The 17,994-nt window shown below is 41.8% G+C and overlaps 1 protein-coding gene across 3 annotated transcripts in view; it reads right to left on the reverse strand.

The window, feature by feature from the left end:
• Positions 1-12,290: 12,290 nt before the first annotated feature.
• LOC124155468 (ras-related protein Rab-5B) overlaps positions 12,291-17,994 on the reverse strand; it is a 31,630-nt gene continuing 25,926 nt past the window's right edge. For 2 of the 3 annotated variants that reach the window (XM_046529303.1, XM_046529302.1), the window contains exon 6: positions 12,291-14,653. The gene's annotated coding sequence lies outside the window, so the exon portion shown is untranslated. The remainder of the gene's footprint in view (positions 14,654-17,994) is intronic. The other variant, XM_046529304.1, reaches the window with a different exon arrangement.

Genomic DNA, 17,994 nt, shown 5'->3' on the forward strand with positions numbered 1-17,994 from the left:
AATTGTTTGAGCGATTTTATTCCTCAATCCCCAATTCCCTCTTCCTAAACGAATGAATTAACCATAACTCTCAAGAAATCACTTCCTTGCTCATGAAAAGTGAGAGATGAAAAAAACTCTCAGACCCTAACGGCGATGCTTCTTCCAAAAGAATGATATACTTATTCACTCCTCCATCTCGCTCTACGCCCCCAACTGCGTAACTTTGTTTATCAAGCTCAACTATTACATCTTCCGAAAAAATGATCAAATATACTCACTAAACAAAACACCCAACCGAAACAACATCCATGCCAATCATCCTTCCCCTTCAATAGCTAGGAAAGGTCCTCACTATGCTGCATCAGCAATATGTCGCAATAACTCCCTCAAATCAAAGCTGCGTCCGGTCACAAGTTTTAGGACAAAGTTAGTGGCGCCACTTCTTCATTCCTTTTTCACTTTTTCCAGAAACTACGGGGGGCGCCCGTCCCCTCCCACTTAATCAGCCACTGTTCGCAAGTCTTTAGTCAGGGTTAGACGCAGTGGAGTAACTAGTGGGGGGTTGAATCCCCCCCTCCCAAAGCCCCAAAGAGAAATTAAAAAATTATTTAAAACTATAGTCTAGTTCTGACTTATAATAACTGCATCTGCCTAGAGTCAAAATTTGAAATGCCAAATATTAAAAGGAGAGGGAACTCGCTCAACATCAGAAAAAATCAGATGCAGAGAGAGGCTCGGGCTGACAAGGTACGAGGTTGAAGCGGACGCATGCGATTCCAGGAAAAGCGCAAAATAACGGATCTCCGGTTGGGGAGGTGAATTAGCAGATACATTAGGTATATTAGCAGATGAGCAGATAGAGGATTTCTCAGGAGACGGCGATGACTTTCATTCTCCTCTATGCGTGATGAATGAGGCCGAGGTGCTGCTGCGGTCATTTACCTGGGAAAGGAGGCCGATAATAGGGCAGAAATCCACGCAGGGGTGGAAACAATAGAGGGCTGAGAGTGAAAAGTAGAGGAAGAGGGAAATGAGTTCTAAGAAGCAGACGTACTGCAGGTGCGGACAGCGCGAAGGTTAAGTGGTAGGGCGACTATTTTTTTGGGAGGGGTACTTTTAAAAGTGAATGTCCTTTTCAATGAACGACAGTGTGCTTAAGAGCGATGGTACTGCCATTATCTTCAAACATATTCTTCCGGATAAAACTTGTTTGAAGTCTAAAGCAAAAAAAAGCTGATAAAATATTTTAACAGAGGAAGGATTCATATTTTCTTTCATCCCTTCTACTACGATCTGAGGGAAGACACGTCAGGAGTTTTACGTGAACTCTTGCAAGGCGGAACAACAAAATACTGCATCACATTGCCACCAAAAAGTCACAACTATAGTCGATAGCAACCACTGAACTAGCAAAATATCTCTCAAAGTCTCCTACGCTCCCACGCTGAGTGTGCAACCCCTAGCCGCGGTCTTCCCACAACCTGTTCGGGTTGCTATTGTCAATTGACGCTGTGACGTTATCGCTCTCTTCGTCCGCTGCCGAGTGGACGATAGGAAGAAGTGTAAATTTATATTTTGGTATCCTTTTGGCGGTAACGAAATCATTAAAGGTGCATGGAATGCACAGGTTGCAGGAAAAGCGCAAAATGATGGATTTCGGTCGGGGAGGTGAATAGGGTAGTTTCCTTCATCACAGAAAACGAAGGCATTGATTGCGATTCGTTTCCCACTATTAGTGTATTCATAATATACAAATTATTTGGTTTTAGAAATACCGGTTTAGACGGTGATCAATTTTAACCTCATTTGAAAAAGGCCACATTGGCGCCCATGCGATGCCACTCCACGTGACGTCAAAGGGACCTAGTTTCTTTACGAGTAGATAGCAGTTACATCGTCTGAGATTACTAATGCATGCATGAGGCACAGATCTCGGGGAAACATGTCTTAATAATCATCAATTAAAACTGGCTTGAGGTCGGAAAATTTTCTTCGTTTGATAAGGTATTAATAATCCTTATATAAGCCAAGCGCTATCAGCTAGCAGGGTTCTCAGCTACCTGCTACCATCCTGCGTCGTATCAGCGCTCAGAACCTCGCCCCAAGGTCACCTCACTTGCGGCAGCGGGAACCAGAACGACGTCACACGGAGTTTTCTCATCATTCCTACTTAGCCGTCGCGTTTTCGCGCGCTTGAAATTTTTCACTTTTCATTTAATAGCGAAAAATAGATATCGTCATTAAAAAATCTACAAGCGTGAATTACGTACTCCAGGAGTAATAATCTTTCGATTTAGGCAATAAAAAAATAATAGGAAACCACCCTATTAGCAGATACAGGGTGATTCCTCAGGAAACGACGATAACTTTCATTCTCCTCCTGTCAAGGAGACCATGGACTGCGCCTTTGCTCGGAAGTCGAACAGCAATAGTAGGAAAAGGAATCTACCTGACAACGCTGGCAAGGAAGCAGCTGGTACCTCGGGAATATGTCCTAAAGCTTCTCAGTCAACTTCCAGCAAAAGCAAATTTGAATAGTATTTTGAGATAAAATCTTAGCAAAATTAAGGAAATATTGCTAAATGGAGGATATGCCAAAGCAAACTGAAACGAGTCGAGTTAAAAATGACTCATGACAGTGGCGCCGACTCCATGGGGCCTGAGGGGGTCCGAGTCCCCTAAAAAATTCGTTATGGGTGTGAGGAAAAAATGTGCCAGATAAATAAATGTGTCGATTTTCCCAGGAGTGTCCAGATATCGAGGTTCGGGTTCTAATGTTGATCATATGACTCTTCTAAAACGCTTAAAAACTTAAAACTCACTGCTTATAAAATTCCCCGGTTTGCCCCCCCCCCCAATATTTTGTATTAGTCGGCACCCTTGACTCATGATAACACTTCAGGATTGAAAAAGCATCTAAAAAGTTGCCACCTGAAAGAGCATAGTGTCATGTTTCCTGATTCAGCGAGGAAACGGCTTTTGGTGCTAAATTTATTTTGGGGGAGACGAGACTTTCGTCTCGTCCGAGTGGAGACTGGGGTTCCCGAGACGAGACTTGAGACAATACCCGAGTTCAGAGAACGAGACTGCGACGAGACTGGATCAAGTTTCGTCTCGTCTCGCGGCAACACCACCAAGCCATTGACCGCCATAAATGTAGTCCCTCTGACCAGGGGCGCAGCTATAAATTAAGGCTAGGCTAGGAGAGTTTTAGGCACAACTAATACTTGGGAGTTAGGGGGTATAGAATACCCGCCAGGGGAAGCGAGAGGTGCTGGGACCTGCCCCAGAAAATTTTTTAGATAAATGGTGAGTTTTACTGCCTTCTGAGGGATATTTTTATAATCCTTACATTATTCTATAAGTAAAATGGATTGAACTTAAAAATTTCTCTGAGCTCTGGGGGGGGGGGTGGGGGGTTTATCCCCCAAATCCCCCCTCGCTGCGCCACTGCCTCTGACCTCTTTCTCGAGGTTCCGTTGGGAACACCCTAACCGCTGAGGGACGGAGTAAAGTTGTCGAGCAAAATTTTTGAATAGGCATTCGCAGTTATTTAAACAAGTACCTGCTATATTAAGGTTTTACATAATTTCTGTTTGATTAGATATCAAACACCAAGTAAATCCGTCAATATCTATAAAATCTAAATTAGTCAAGCAGCTCCATTGGGGACGATATTTGGAGGTAGGATTCGTAGCTCATTGTGATGGCGCCTACATGGACAAGAAAGTAGGGTTGCAAGACAGAAAGAGTTTGCGACATGAAGTTTGAGGAACTCAGGATACAGAGGGTACGCCGCAGCTGATAAATCTTAACAACTCACCAACTCTGATGACCTGGATACTAAATACTGGCAGCCTCTCGATTCTGCATTCCTTCGATGATTGCTTGAAGTCCTTCGTTCTCGCTCATGTTCCATGAAGTTTACACACAAGGAATGCAACACCATTGTCCACGTGATCACATAGTCGAGCATGACACCTCTACAACGTGCATTTAACCATACACATATACTCACAAACTCGACACACTCCCCTCCCTGACTTTACGCGAAGGCCATCAGCGACAGAGTACGGTTTAAGTCTTCATTTGTTTTATTTCTCCGCCCCCTTTTACCCCAACGCATAATCAGGTGCAATTTTATCCGTGTTCGGAAGACAGAGCAAGATTGAAGCAATCTTTGATTGAAGCTATCCATGTACTATGGGGGAAAAAAGTACCCCGACAAAGTTTGTGCCACCACAATCGCCCCGCGGAATAGTGGGTTTCCTTTCTAGTGGGTTTTTATTCTTTGGTCAGCGAGGGAAAATCAAACAAGGCACACCATTTCCTACCTTCGTCGTCCAAATACGCGACCGACCACTGAGTCTCCCGCAACCCAGAGCATGACTCGCGATGAACTCCGTAGAATTGAGGCGCATTCGACGGCATCATGCGCGCACATTGGGAACGCTCCTCTGAATTTTCCTTCGCCTATCTCAACGAAACGGCAAAAATCACTACGGACCACAGCAAGCTTTCTCTTAAGCTAAACAAGTCAGGAAACGAGAAAATTTGGTGGGCCACATATTTGAATGCAGTTGATATTGAAGGAGTTTTAGCTTTTCCGGAAGGACTGACGAGCACATTGCCAGAACGCGTTTTTCTTTCGATCGAGAAGGATATGTTCCTATCTTGATTTAAGATTCCTTTGTCAGCAGGCGAAAGTGGGAAAAGTAGTCAGCTTGTTGTAGGCAAGCTTAACACTAGCGGAAACATAGCGAAGGATGAATAAAAATTGAAGTACCGGACTGATCGGAGTGTACTAACCGGAGAAACGCAAAAGGGAGGGTAATGAGGCATTGAAAATCGGAGAAGACCTCCACCTGAGAAGTGACCGATTAGGACCTAGGTGTACAACCGGAGATGTTGAAGCTGACATATAATACATCGAGGTGCTACTGAGATTTTTAATTTAATAAAAGGAGAGATATTGTCCCAAGTGCAGTTTGAATTCATTGGCGTATATTTTTCGTTCTTCATTTTTTTGTCCACATTAGTTTAGATATTTTATTTGACCCTTAAATATTGTCAAAAGTAATTTGACAGCGAAATGTTTCCATTGTTTTAATTTTACAAAATTGGTTTTCAAATAAATTGAAAAAAGTGAGGTATCAAACGGCATGAAATAAAAGTTTTTTGCCAAGGCCTAGGAAAAAATAAAATGTTAATTTTGTTTTACGATTTATGGAATTTATGGAATTTAACTCGAAAAATTGCGTGTCGTCAATTATATTTGTAGCAATCATGTGCATGTCATCGAGGAAATTTTCAGTCGCAATTGACGCACTGAAACCTTTTAAAGTGATAATTGTTTCGGTATCACTGGTCAACATAGATTTTGTTCTAGAGACGTTGTTGGCTGATCTTAGACGTAGTTTTCGCGCTGATTCCGAATATGTGATTAGATTCTTTCTATCACATCTAGTTTCTTTGGGACAGCTTAATGTATGTTTTCGCCTTTACGAAAGTAGTAATTTAATCCATTTATATATCGTGATAGCATGAGCAAGTGAAAATAAAACTTTCCTGCCAAAACATACTGCCCTAAGATGTCATGCGTTACCATCCTGTCAAAATATGTTTAAAATTGTACTATCCTATCGTTTTGTTCAAAGCAATGCTAACTCAGCTGCCCCTTATATTGGCATGTGACCAGCTGTCGGCGCGTGAAGACGTTTGTTTTCTCTGAATATAGCTTGAGAATTTTACTGCTCGCAGGAAATTACAGCTTATTATACTGTAATCGCTGAGAAGTGGCTTAGCTTTAATCAGGCCTAGATAGTGCGTGAACCATCCTGATGACTTTTGCTATGTATACGGTGAAATTACTTTTAAGGCTCGAAGGCGGAAAATTACTCCCTTTTTCAGACAGTGTTGTAAGCTTTATTTTGACTTCCTGTAGAGTGGCCCAGATAAAGGAAGGGCTCCCCATGTGTTGTGTGGCACCAGTGTAGGGTTTCTTACTGGTTGGACTAAGGGAAAACGTCATAAGGAATTTGCCGTCCCCATGATTTGGCAAATCATTTTCCAGACTGTTATTTTTGTTGAAAAAATAAGTCAAAGTCAAAACAAACAGTAAAATATCCAGACAACTTTGAATCAGCGATACCACCGTTGCCTCACTCCGAAAATTTACAAGTGCCGGAACCAATTTTAGCGAAGATTCAGAAAGAAATCAATAACGTGATAATGAAGGATTCGGAAACTCGAAGGAATTTTAGGTGATTAGCGTTTGTTCATTTATACCTCCTAGGCTATTTTAAAGGCTAATCTCTTACTTAATGGCATCAATACTGTTAACTCATGAAACTGAAATGAAAGAATCTCACGATATAATGCAGTTACTTTTAGAAAAAAATCACTACCAAAAATATAAATGGAAAATTTGTGGCCACTTGAAAGTAATTGTAATTTTACTAGGCTTGCAACTTGGCTATACGAAATTTTGTTGCTTCATAATCGAATGGGATATCAGTGATAGAAAAAATTATTACTTGAAAAAACAATTGTCCGGAACGTAAAGAACTCGTTCCTGGATCCAAAAATGTCCTATGTCAGTCTTTAGTCCATCCAAAAAATATTCTTTTTCCACCTCTGCATATTAAATACGGACTTTTTTAAATTTTGTGAAATCCATGGACAAAAATAGTGATGGTTTAACTTATTTGAAACAAAAAGTTCTTCAATTAAGTAAGGCAAAGATCAAAGAAGGAACTTGTATTGGGGCACAAATTAGGGAAGCGCTGAAGGATTCGAAATTTCTACAGCAATTGAGGTAATCGGAAAGAAGCGCGTGGAACGCATTCAGAAATGTATCCGAACATTTTTTAGGAAATATCATGGCTGAAAATTATCACGACCTGGTGGTTTATCGAATTAAAGCGTACCAAAAAATGGACTGCAATATAAATTTAAAAATATATTTATTCGATTCACACCTTGCCTTTTTCCAGCAAACCTCTGCGCGGACTTACCAGATGCTAAATATACGAGAAAATCCTATGAAAGTACCTATTTTGTCACATTTTTCAATTCACGATTTATTTGATCTTTCCATTCTATTCGGGTTTTTTCACCGCGTTTGTTGTATTTTAAAGACAACAGTTTCGCCGACGTTACAGTCGGCGTCTTCAGGTCGAAGGTAAAATTTTTGGAAAATTTTTCCACGTTTTATAGGCATAACATTTTTCGCATTATATAGGCGGCGGCGGCTGCTGATCCGCTGCTGCTCTCTCATTGGCCGGTTGTTCATCTCAGCAGCCGCCGCCGCCTATATAAGGCGAAAAATTTTATGCCTATAAAACGCGGAAAATTTTTCCAAAAATTTTACCTTCGACCTGAAGACGCCGACTGTAACGCCGGCGAAACTGTTGTCTTTAAAATACAACAAACGCGGCGAAAAAACCCGAATAGAATGGAAAGATCATCTAACCAACGCCGCGAAAATCTTCGAACCTTCACGATTTATTTGCTTAAATATCCTTGAACCCTTATTTAATTCGGCTGTCCTAAAGAAACTAGACGTGATAGAAAACATCTGAGCCCAGATTTGGAATCAGGACGAAAAGCACCTCTAGAATCACCCAACAACATTTCTAGGATAGAAAAAAGGTTTTTTGTTGGCCAGTGTATTTAGAGTAATTCCTGATGCTCAAAATCACTCCTCGCCATTGCTGCCTTGCAGATAACGTCTAGCGAATATTTATCCCGTAAATTTTCAAAGACGAGAAAATGAGGAAATGGAGATGGGCTTTGAGTGAATTTTTTACGAGTGCCAGAGTTGGTGCGAAGAGGGAACGGCAGGGCCGGCCTTAGCAGGTGCGGGGCTAGGGGCGAACCTTCAGTGCGGGGCCCTTCACTTAAAATATTAAACTCTATACCCCATCTACAAACTCGATCATTTTGAATCCCTGCCACTCTCTGGCTAAGTATGTGTTCCCCTCCCAAATTCAGGCTTCGTAATTACGCCGTTATGATACCATCACGCAGTTGAGTTCAAAATAGTATAATACAAATCCACTCTGCTGTCCATGTGGACCAGGTTTCCCAACTGTCCTGGGCGTCTGATTTGCCTTGCCAGCATTCATGCTTCAAAGGCACGTCGTTCCTCTGGTGCGGGTCTCACGGTGTCAGTGTGCGCAATGCGCCGTCTTAAGGAAGCAGCCTCGGCCTCTTCCTTGGTGGGAGGTTGGCTGCAATGTCCGTGCTTGCGATGGGGCGCTTGTGGCGGTCCCAAGGCCGCACGGTTATCTCAGCCAGCCTGACGATTTCCCGGTATGTGGAGTGTCCGGCTTTCTCGAAGAACTCCGTGGAGAGTCTTGGAAGTAGGACGTCCAGCGGCTCCAACTTTCCGTCTCGATGCATCTGCTCCACTCGGTCGTATCGGCCTCGGCTCAGGATGCATCGTAGTGCGTTGTTTTGCACCACTTGGATTCGTTGGAGGGTCGATTTGGGCACTCCGGACCATACAGGAGCTGCGTATGTGATGACGGGCAGCACGCAGCTTCTGTATAGTTTCCTTTTGGTGTCCATGCTGAGCACCGGCGGTTGTAGAATCGGCCGGAGTCGATTTAACGCCGCTTGTGCTTTTGCACGGACACGTTCTGCCTGTGGTCTCCAAAGCAGCTTCCGGTCCAGCAGCACTCCGAGGTAGGTGACCTCAGACTCCCACGGGATGTGGACTCCATTCACCGTGACACGGCCAACTCCCTGCGACGCTCCTTGGGCAGACGGGTTGAACATGATGGCCTTGGTCTTGGTAGCGTTGACTCTTATCCGCCATCTTCGGTACCATTTGGTGACGTCGAAGATGGCTTCCTGTAGACCGTCTGCTGCTGCCCAGCCTTTCATGGATCTTGTCAGGAGCGCAGCGTCGTCTGCGCAGAGGGACAGGATCGTATTGCATCCGTGGTCCCTGGGGATGTCATGCGTGAAGATGTTGAAAAGAATTGGCCCGAGAACTGAACCCTGGGGAACGCCAGCATTGATGGGCTGGGTTCTGGATTCTGCCCCGAGCCAGTTCACGCTGAAGGTCCTGTCCTTCAGGTAGTCCCGGATGAGTCTGAGGATCCAGTCCGGGAAGTTGAGTCGGCTCATCTTCAGCAGGAGTCCTTGATGCCACACCCGGTCGAAGGCTTTCGAGATGTCGAAGAAAGCCCCCGCGACCGAGTGTTTCCTGTTGAAGGCGTCGGTGATGAAGTCCGTTGTCCGTGCCAGCTGCTGGACCGTTGAGTGCTCCTCGCGGAAGCCATATAATACAAATAAAATTTATAATTATATTTATTCATAAAATTCAAAAGCGCCCGCTCTCATTCATGTCAAGTTCTCTCACTCGTTGTTATCACTCACACGACACATTACTATACTGACAAACGCAATTGCACAATAAAAATTACTGCATTATTATTCCTTTTTTCATAATATTATTTTTTGTCTAGGACGGACTTAACAATACAGTAATAGTTGAAATTGCGTTTTCAAAACTATCGTATACTTAAATTTTTTTTCACGAACGCGGGGTCCCCCAAAGCGCGGGGCCCGGGGCGGTCGCCCCGCCAGGCCGGCCCTGGGGAACGGAGAGGAGGATTAGAGGGAGATAGCGGGTAAAAGGAAGGCGCAATTCCTAAGGATATCGAATGCGCCAACATTCTAGAGAGGAGTACTAATTACGTTCGAGCCTCGGTTCGAGGCAGGCAAATTCACCGTCACGACCTTGGTGGCTGAAAAAAGACCGTATTTGAATTTCCCTCGTCTCATTCCAAGGATTATATACCGTTACAAAGGGAATCCATTCTCCTGCGAAGCGATAGTGGCGGCACAAACTGTTTGGATATTTTCCCCCCATAGTACGTAAGTAAATAAGCAGCATCTGGGTAATTGTACGATTTTAGAAAGAACCAAGAGATCGAAAAAAACGAACATGAGTTTCGGCGCAATCCTCCAATATTCCAAGAGATGTGAGGGAAGATCTGTGGGAACTTATTGCCGGCATGTAATTGGATGAAGTTCTCTATGATCTCCAGCTCCTCGAGGTCTATCACGTTCCTTGTCCTCCGTGAAGGCTGAAAGCTCTATGATCGGAAATTCCGTGTATTTTTTCTGAGTTTCATATGGTTCGGGAGTCACAATGGTAGAAGCATTCTGCCAGCGCAACAGGCAGTGCAACAACGACTTTCTGGATGTCTGCAAAATTTAGAAGTTCAAAACATTTTAAACCAACCCCAAAATGGCGCTACTCATTTCACAATCCGTATAACTAGTATAACGCTTGCACGAACCGAGCCAGTCTGACACGAACGATACATCTCAATTCAACCCAATACCCACAAGAAATCAACGCCCTAAACTCACGCAACCGATCCAATATGAAGGTGTGTCCCAGCATGTGTGTAGTACACACGAACTCCCCCATTAACATAACCAACCCAGCCCACAATTACACATCCTAACATCAATTATACAAGGTATACACCTTGAAAAGTCTTATCTTCCTTAGAAATCCATCGATTAAGCGAGAGTGAAATAAAAACAAACGCTAAAAGGGACAATTTCAAGGCAGATAATTTATAACCACTACGAGAAAAAAAAGACACGAAGACAAAAGAGAACCATATTGTTTGCTGCGCGACATTGTACTAGAAAGCGGGATATGGATGACAGCCAAATAAGTGACACTTCAAGAGGGGATTCGGCCGTGTAAAAGGAGCAATAAGGAGACAAATGTTATTTCCTTAGAGCCCACAAAAATATGAGACTGAGCGAAAGAAAAGAGAGTAAAACAAATTGAGATGTGGTTACTATAGATAATCGCATCTGAAAGACCAAATGTACATACGTATAGTTATGGCGCAATGGTTTGTATTAACAAAGGCCTCGTCCACTTATTTTATTTTCGATTTGGATAGGGATTGAAAAGTTAAGGGTCATGTATTTTTCCTTTTTCCAAGCTATTCTGGTTGAAATCTCACCAGCCTTAACCCTGTCGCAGATAGGTTGATGACACCATGAAGTCATGTCGAGCGAGTTACCGTTTTCCATCAACCTCTTGGGATTGAGCAGTTCGGTATTTTTTGAACCCTTGTAAGCAATTCCTTCCCTAAATGACACGTTCTCCAGGACAGAGCAAATGAACTACCAACCTAATGTCACCATCTACGGGAAAGGGATTTGTGTACCGGGTGATGTAAAAACTCTAATTCCTTCATCTTCTCTTCCAACCCAAAAAACTATCGTCACGTTCAAGTGCTAATTGAAACTATTTCTCACACCATTGGCAAAAAAAGTTTCTCAGGCCCTCCACACGTAAGTAGCAGAGTGGAGCTTACAATTACTGAGGAAGGGGTATTCGTTCATAGCACAGCAACACTCCATTGCCAAAGCTGGCTCCTTCAGTACCCTCTGGTTGTCATTCATTTTCTCATCCTTCATCTGCCCAACGTACTACCCAAGTTTACCCTCAATTACACATATTTCTAATGGCATGGCCTATCCAAAAGGTACTCTCTGATACCCAGTGCTTCAATATTCCCCTAATCTTGGTACATCTTGTTCATAGCCATACCCTAACAGTGGCAAGATGAGTATAAACTTACCTTCTGACCAATCACTCGAACCTATATAGGTTGCTCAGCCTCAGAAATGACGGTGACGTTTTCTCAGATGTGATCGGTGTAACATGTGATACACCTGATATGTAACAGCTGGTTATGGTTTTGAACCATTACAACTAATTTTACAAGTATTTATAAGTTAATTTTTCAGCTAACTTCTTCCTTCAACCAACATTGGAGCATTTTGATAGACGAATAGGAAAGCTGCTTTTCTCAGCTGTTCCATGGGTCTCCAGTTCCCAAATTGAACAGAATCTTCAAACCCTCAAAACTTAATTCCTTGCCCTGGCCCCCTTCCCTGGTGTACCTAATTCACATGACTTTGGATTATGTAGCCTGAGCCCAGGTCTTCCCTCACCAATCCAATTGCCCTTTCCATTTAAGCAGGAAGAGAGCCATTATTGTTCACTTCTTTCCAAGGAAAATACAACACATTTTAGAAGCACTAATCGTCTCAGTTCTTCAGTCCTAAAACCAAACCAAACTTCCCACTAAATAGAATGTAAGAATGTAAACAATTCATCAACTTAAGTACGCGAGCAATGTCCATACTTTCATTATTTGCTAGAACTTATAAATTAAAAGGTTAACTTTGTAGGAATACCACACGTTAAGATCTTCAAGGTTAATTTTGATTTTTCACATAATAGCAATGAATTTTCAAGATACTTATCAATTTTATTTCCATATTATTATCCTGTACAGTTCAAAACAAATATTTTTCAGCATTGACAAAGAGGAAGTGACAGTCATTTTCTCCATAATATACACAAGTGCCTAATCCGGTTGAGGTCCACAAGCGACCATTTCATACTCCACGTGTAGCATCATCACATTCGCTCATCTCCATGACCACTCTTCACATCAAAATAATTACAATTAAACTGTACAGCCACCAACAATAGATCTATATTTGTACACCTAAATGAACAAAATGTGAATGAAAATGTATCTATATAATTATATTTCCTACCTTTCCTGGAAATGTACACAAATGTTGACATTAAAAGTAACTGATACAGTACAAGTAAATTATATGCATTTTGTGAAATATTTTGCCAAACATTTAAGTAATAATATGATGAGTAAGGTAAGATAAACCATAGCAACAGTCTTTGATCACTTGCTGCACATGTATTGAAAGATTTCACTTCAAAATATGAACATTAATTCAGTGTTGCACACCAATTGATTAGAATAAGCTCAATAATTCAAAGTGTATGTCCTTTATTATTTCAAATTTTTAGGAAAAAATAATTATAATCAACACTATTAATAATAAATTGAACTGGAATATATCTACACTTCCGCGATCTGCATCATGAATTCATCACATATTCTGCCACAATTCAGAAGTGTTGGAACAACTCCTAGTCTTTCAGTGAAATTTCTTTGCACTTACGCACATACATTTCATTCTACAACAGATAAAAAGCAACTGGAAAACATGGAAGTATTGTGAAACAAAACAATCACAGTGCTTGCATATTTTAATAATATACACTCACGTACACCCTCACGAGGTGGAAATTAAGACCTGAAGAATAGTAGCTACCATCCTCCACAAAATTTCTAGATATATTCTTTATCCCGAAAATTGGAGATTAACAGACCCTGACAGCAACACTGCATTAAATGTGTGTGTTGTGTGTGTATGCACGCAAACCCGCAGGCACGCACACAAGCATTCCCATATGCACACACATCTGGACTTTGCATTCTCCCTACCTGGGTTTCCTCCATCACTATCTTGACACCACAGCAAAAATTAGAAAAAAGAATACGATGAGGGCATACTTCATTTGTTTTTTCATAGCAGTCATTCGATCCACACAGCCTATCAGCCATTACGAAGGAGCAAGTAGCTTGAAACCTTTTTTTTTTCACTTATGAATATATATGTATATATATATATTTATAAAGATGTGTATATATACATATATGCATTCATATATATATACATACACACAATAATATGTATAATTTTCCATACTATTAATAATATAACACACAACTCTACATAATTAGCTATCACTTTCAAAACTATTCTGGGCTTCAACTTCCCTCACAATCACGCAAACACTCTCACATAGGCCCGCACCTTCATAACCAAATTGCACGCACACACAACATGCAGCCACACACAGACACACACCAAACCGCTTCATTCACGCACAGACACTCCATTGCAAACTTTTTTTTTCAGCTTTGGAAAGACAACAGGAGAGGACAGAGGTGGGTGGGTGGGCAACTGTTGGTACGCAAACAGAGGAAGGGAGGGTGGGGTGATCGGCAACATTTTCCTAAGTGATCTTTACTCTGGGCAACTTGAGAACAATAATTAGTTATTAACCTGCCAGCCACAGAGGGTAAGGCAACTCGATCGTCTAAAGTGGGGGGCTGGAGAAGTGGTGCACGACTGGGAAACAAATACAGGCCAAACCAAAACACATTATCATCACCATCTAGACGTGCATCAACCCTTTCTGCGCCTAATCTCACACGCTTCCTCTCGCCCAAGGCGCTTCATAGCCTAAACCACAAGGGCACACATTCTCTCTCTTGGGCTTTATCATTAGTTCATCGTTTCCTACGCATCCCTCCCAGCTGGTGGCGAAGGGCAGATTGATGATAATGTTGGATGAGTTGACCCATTTTACAAGGGGCGGAATCACTTCTCTCCATCGTGAATTTTTTTTCATCCTTACACACCACACACACGTATTATAGGTTGTATATTTATATAATATTTATATATGTATATGCATAGGTAAATTTGCATGCACGCATTTAAATGCAGGCAAACCTTACATACGCATACATATACGCATTTAATTACGATAATCATCACAATACTCTCTCTCTTTTCCAAGTGTGAACGAACGGGGGGAGAATTAGAGGAAGAAACTGCCTGGGAATGTTTTGGGAACCCCACCGAGGCACCATGGACGCCTCTGACCACCTGTCGTCCCGCTGAACCCCAGCTTCCGTCCACTGAACTCCAGAAAAAGAGACACCTGCTGGGAGATAAGACAACATCAGTTCATCTCAATTCACTCTAATCATAAATATTCAAGTGGAAAAAACCTCGTGAAATTCACAAGTATTTTTTCCACTTCACTATTTAGCTATTTTCTACTCATACAGCAAACTCCTGATTATCCGGCTGAGTACTATCCGTGCACTACTTCGATGTTTTCTGCGATCTTTATGAAAATAAAATTGGATGCAAAAGTACCAGGATTATTGCATTTTAATGCAAGGCAACACCAGGCTTATTATTTCCAATAGAATTCCCGTCGTAAAATCAAATTATTTTATTTACTAGCTGAAAAGTAATGTTTCAAGTTCACTTGGACGACTGTTCAAGCATTGCAGAAGACGATGAGAGGCAGGAAAAATATTCATGATTAATTTCAGGAGATTCTTCAATGTTAACCAATTGTAAATTTAAAAAAATTTAATCTAATATCGTTAAATGTATTTTTCATATCTCAAATATGCCGTTATTGCCGTGGCCTCACATGCAGTAGAATACAGCCAAAAGGAACCAGAGATTTCGTCGCACTTCGGCACATGACGACCAGCCAAGGTCAAACTGGAGAGGAAGGGAGTCGTGGAATTGAAGGGAGTGGAAGCAGAGACAAAGGAAGTATAGATAGCATGAGTAACAAACATGCACTCGTCTACATAGAGTTTGTCATAAGCCCTGGTTTCCCTAGAACCGCTATACCATTTTTCTGAACTGATGGCGGCTGACCTTGAGCGTGCTCGAAACCCACCCACTCATCTAGCCAATCACAGAAGAGCGATAGTAGAAAGTGTGTAGGAGCCCGCAGTCTCTCTCCAAACTCCGTGCAATGCACATCGCTCTCCAGCTAGCAGTGTCTGCATCAGTGTCTAAATTGAATCTGTGGAAACTGCACAGAGTTCTTCCGACAATCTTCCGCCGTCCCCGAAAATACTGTTATTCCCAAGGCTGGCAACGCCAGTCGGCCGGATGGAGGGGAGGGGAGCGGAAAAGGAAAGGGGATGGAGGGGAAGGGAGAGGCGGAAGGGGCAGCGCTTCTGATTGGCTACTTGCTATTTTCCACCCATCCGCCATCAGTTCGAAAAAAGGGTATAATGTGTGATCGAGTGATCGTGCACCAGTTGCCTTCACAGAGGCTCTGTTGTGTTCTAAGCATTGCAGTATGCGATCGTCCTCAGTGACCAGGGATCCGTTCCCCCCAACAGTTGCAACCACACAACCTGCATGAGATGCAACTAAGTGGCATGGTGCCTAACTGTGCAGTAACAGCAGTCTCTGACGTCCCACAGTGGTTTTGAGGCAGTTGTGCAAACCACTTTTCTGAATCCATGATCATGCCACCACACATCAAGCAGCCACAGTTGCGTGGTTTTTGGAAACCAGGTCTTGGATGGAGAAGTAGGATCACGAGTAAAATCATGTTATCACCACTAAAAAATTAAAGTCGGGTGATGAAAGTTCTCAATGAGTCTGGGAAGCAATCTAAAATAACCGACTAGTACATACACAATAATACATTCTTTGATTTACCTATAATACAAACATTAGCCCAGATAATCAACAGTTTGCTGTATTTAATTTTTTGCCATGCCTCAACATTATCAGGATACAAATACAAGAAATGCACGAATACACCTGGTCAATCTGGGTGCAGTGATAGAGCAAGAAGGTGCTGGGAAGCTGTTTAAGGGGAATGGGATGGGAAAAGGCCATCAATGGGTAAATATTCACCATAATGACTTTATCACAAAATTTCCATAGAGTCTAGGGTGTTTGTCTGCCTTCTCCAAACATGACTGGCCAAGAGGGATCGAGGATTTCAGAAGAAAGTAAATGCCTAGAATCTTGAAAAATTCTTAAAAAGCCATTGTTCGGGCCGGAACAGCCTTATGTTTTTCTTTTCTTTTAATTTGAATTTCCCTCCTTTTTTCCCACCTGCCTTGGTTTTTGTTTTTGTGATTCTTTTTCACCTATAGAGGGCTTGAGAAGCCCAGGAAGAACAGTGCATGCCTGGCACAAGGCATTCGTTCGCCTGATGTCAAGGCGAAGAGGAACGCTTTTTTTTTAATCTCGCTGAAGCTCGGGCGAGGAACAAGTGTTGGACGGACGCATAGGGTGCAGTGCAGGGTGCATTCAATTGTTCATTCAGTCATTTTTTGAAATAACTGTTCATTTCTCAAGAAATATAAACAGAGAATTTAATTCTTCTGTCTTTTGAGCAGCGTTTACTATTTTTAAATGAAATTCTACGATAAATATTAACTTACATCTTGATTTCAGTATAAACATCAACATGGAAATTGAAGCCGCATTAAATACATAAGTATTGATGGTAGAGCTTCATTTCCTGGATATAGACAGTTACTTATACCACTTATTTTATAAGAGCGCGACCCGGGTTTCAATGAGTAATCATCATCATCAGGCGCTAATTATAATTTGTTTATCTTGTTGTTAATCTTGTTGTTACCTAGTTACTTGATGAATTTTAAAACGGACGCCAGAATAGGTGAAAAGGATGGGTAGAGGTATTCATTTATAAGGGTACTATCTTGATTTTCAATAATTTTTAAAATTTCTAACTGTTCCCTTGAATCCAGTTCTCGGCGGTCGTTGCAAAAATTTAAAATATTCATTTTAAAATCGCTTCTGTGGCAGTTACATATTAAGTGCTTAGCAAAATTACTCTTTTCATCTTTATTATGTTTGTAAGCACTTAAATGTTCTTTTTTCCTAATTTCAAAACTTCTTCCTGTCTGTCCCACGTATACACCATTGCAATCGCTGCATTTCAAAGAATATACTCCACATCTATCCAATCGGTCTATATGGTCCTTGCATTTAACGATCGGTCTCCTTAAGGTGGAATAAGGTTTAAAAGCCAAGCGGAATTTGTCCTTGGGTAAATGATGAGCCATTTTCAGAGAAAGTGCATCGAGGTACGTCACTGTGCACCACTGCTTCTTTTTATCCTCGTCCGCCGAAAACATTTGGTCGATAGCCAATCTTCTCTGTTTTTTTAAAATCAGTCTATCTATTAAATTTTGAGAAAGAATTTTACCTGTGAAAGAGACTCCAACCATTGCTTAAATTATCTGGATCTTACAATCAAACTCGATAAATGCCGGCATTCCTTCTCCATTTTTCGGAAACCCTGTTATACCGATCATGTCATCCCAGCAAGTTCAAGACACCATTACTCACACAAACTTATGGCTTTTCATTCCATGATTCATCGCCTGTTAAGCATACCACTTTCCAAAGAAGACTTTAAGAAAGAAATCATCACCATTAAACAAATTGCTTCTGCCAACGGTTATTCTCAAAATT

The sequence above is a fragment of the Ischnura elegans genome, chromosome 3 (genome assembly GCF_921293095.1).
Source record: "Ischnura elegans chromosome 3, ioIscEleg1.1, whole genome shotgun sequence".
Classification (NCBI taxonomy): domain Eukaryota; kingdom Metazoa; phylum Arthropoda; class Insecta; order Odonata; family Coenagrionidae; genus Ischnura; species Ischnura elegans.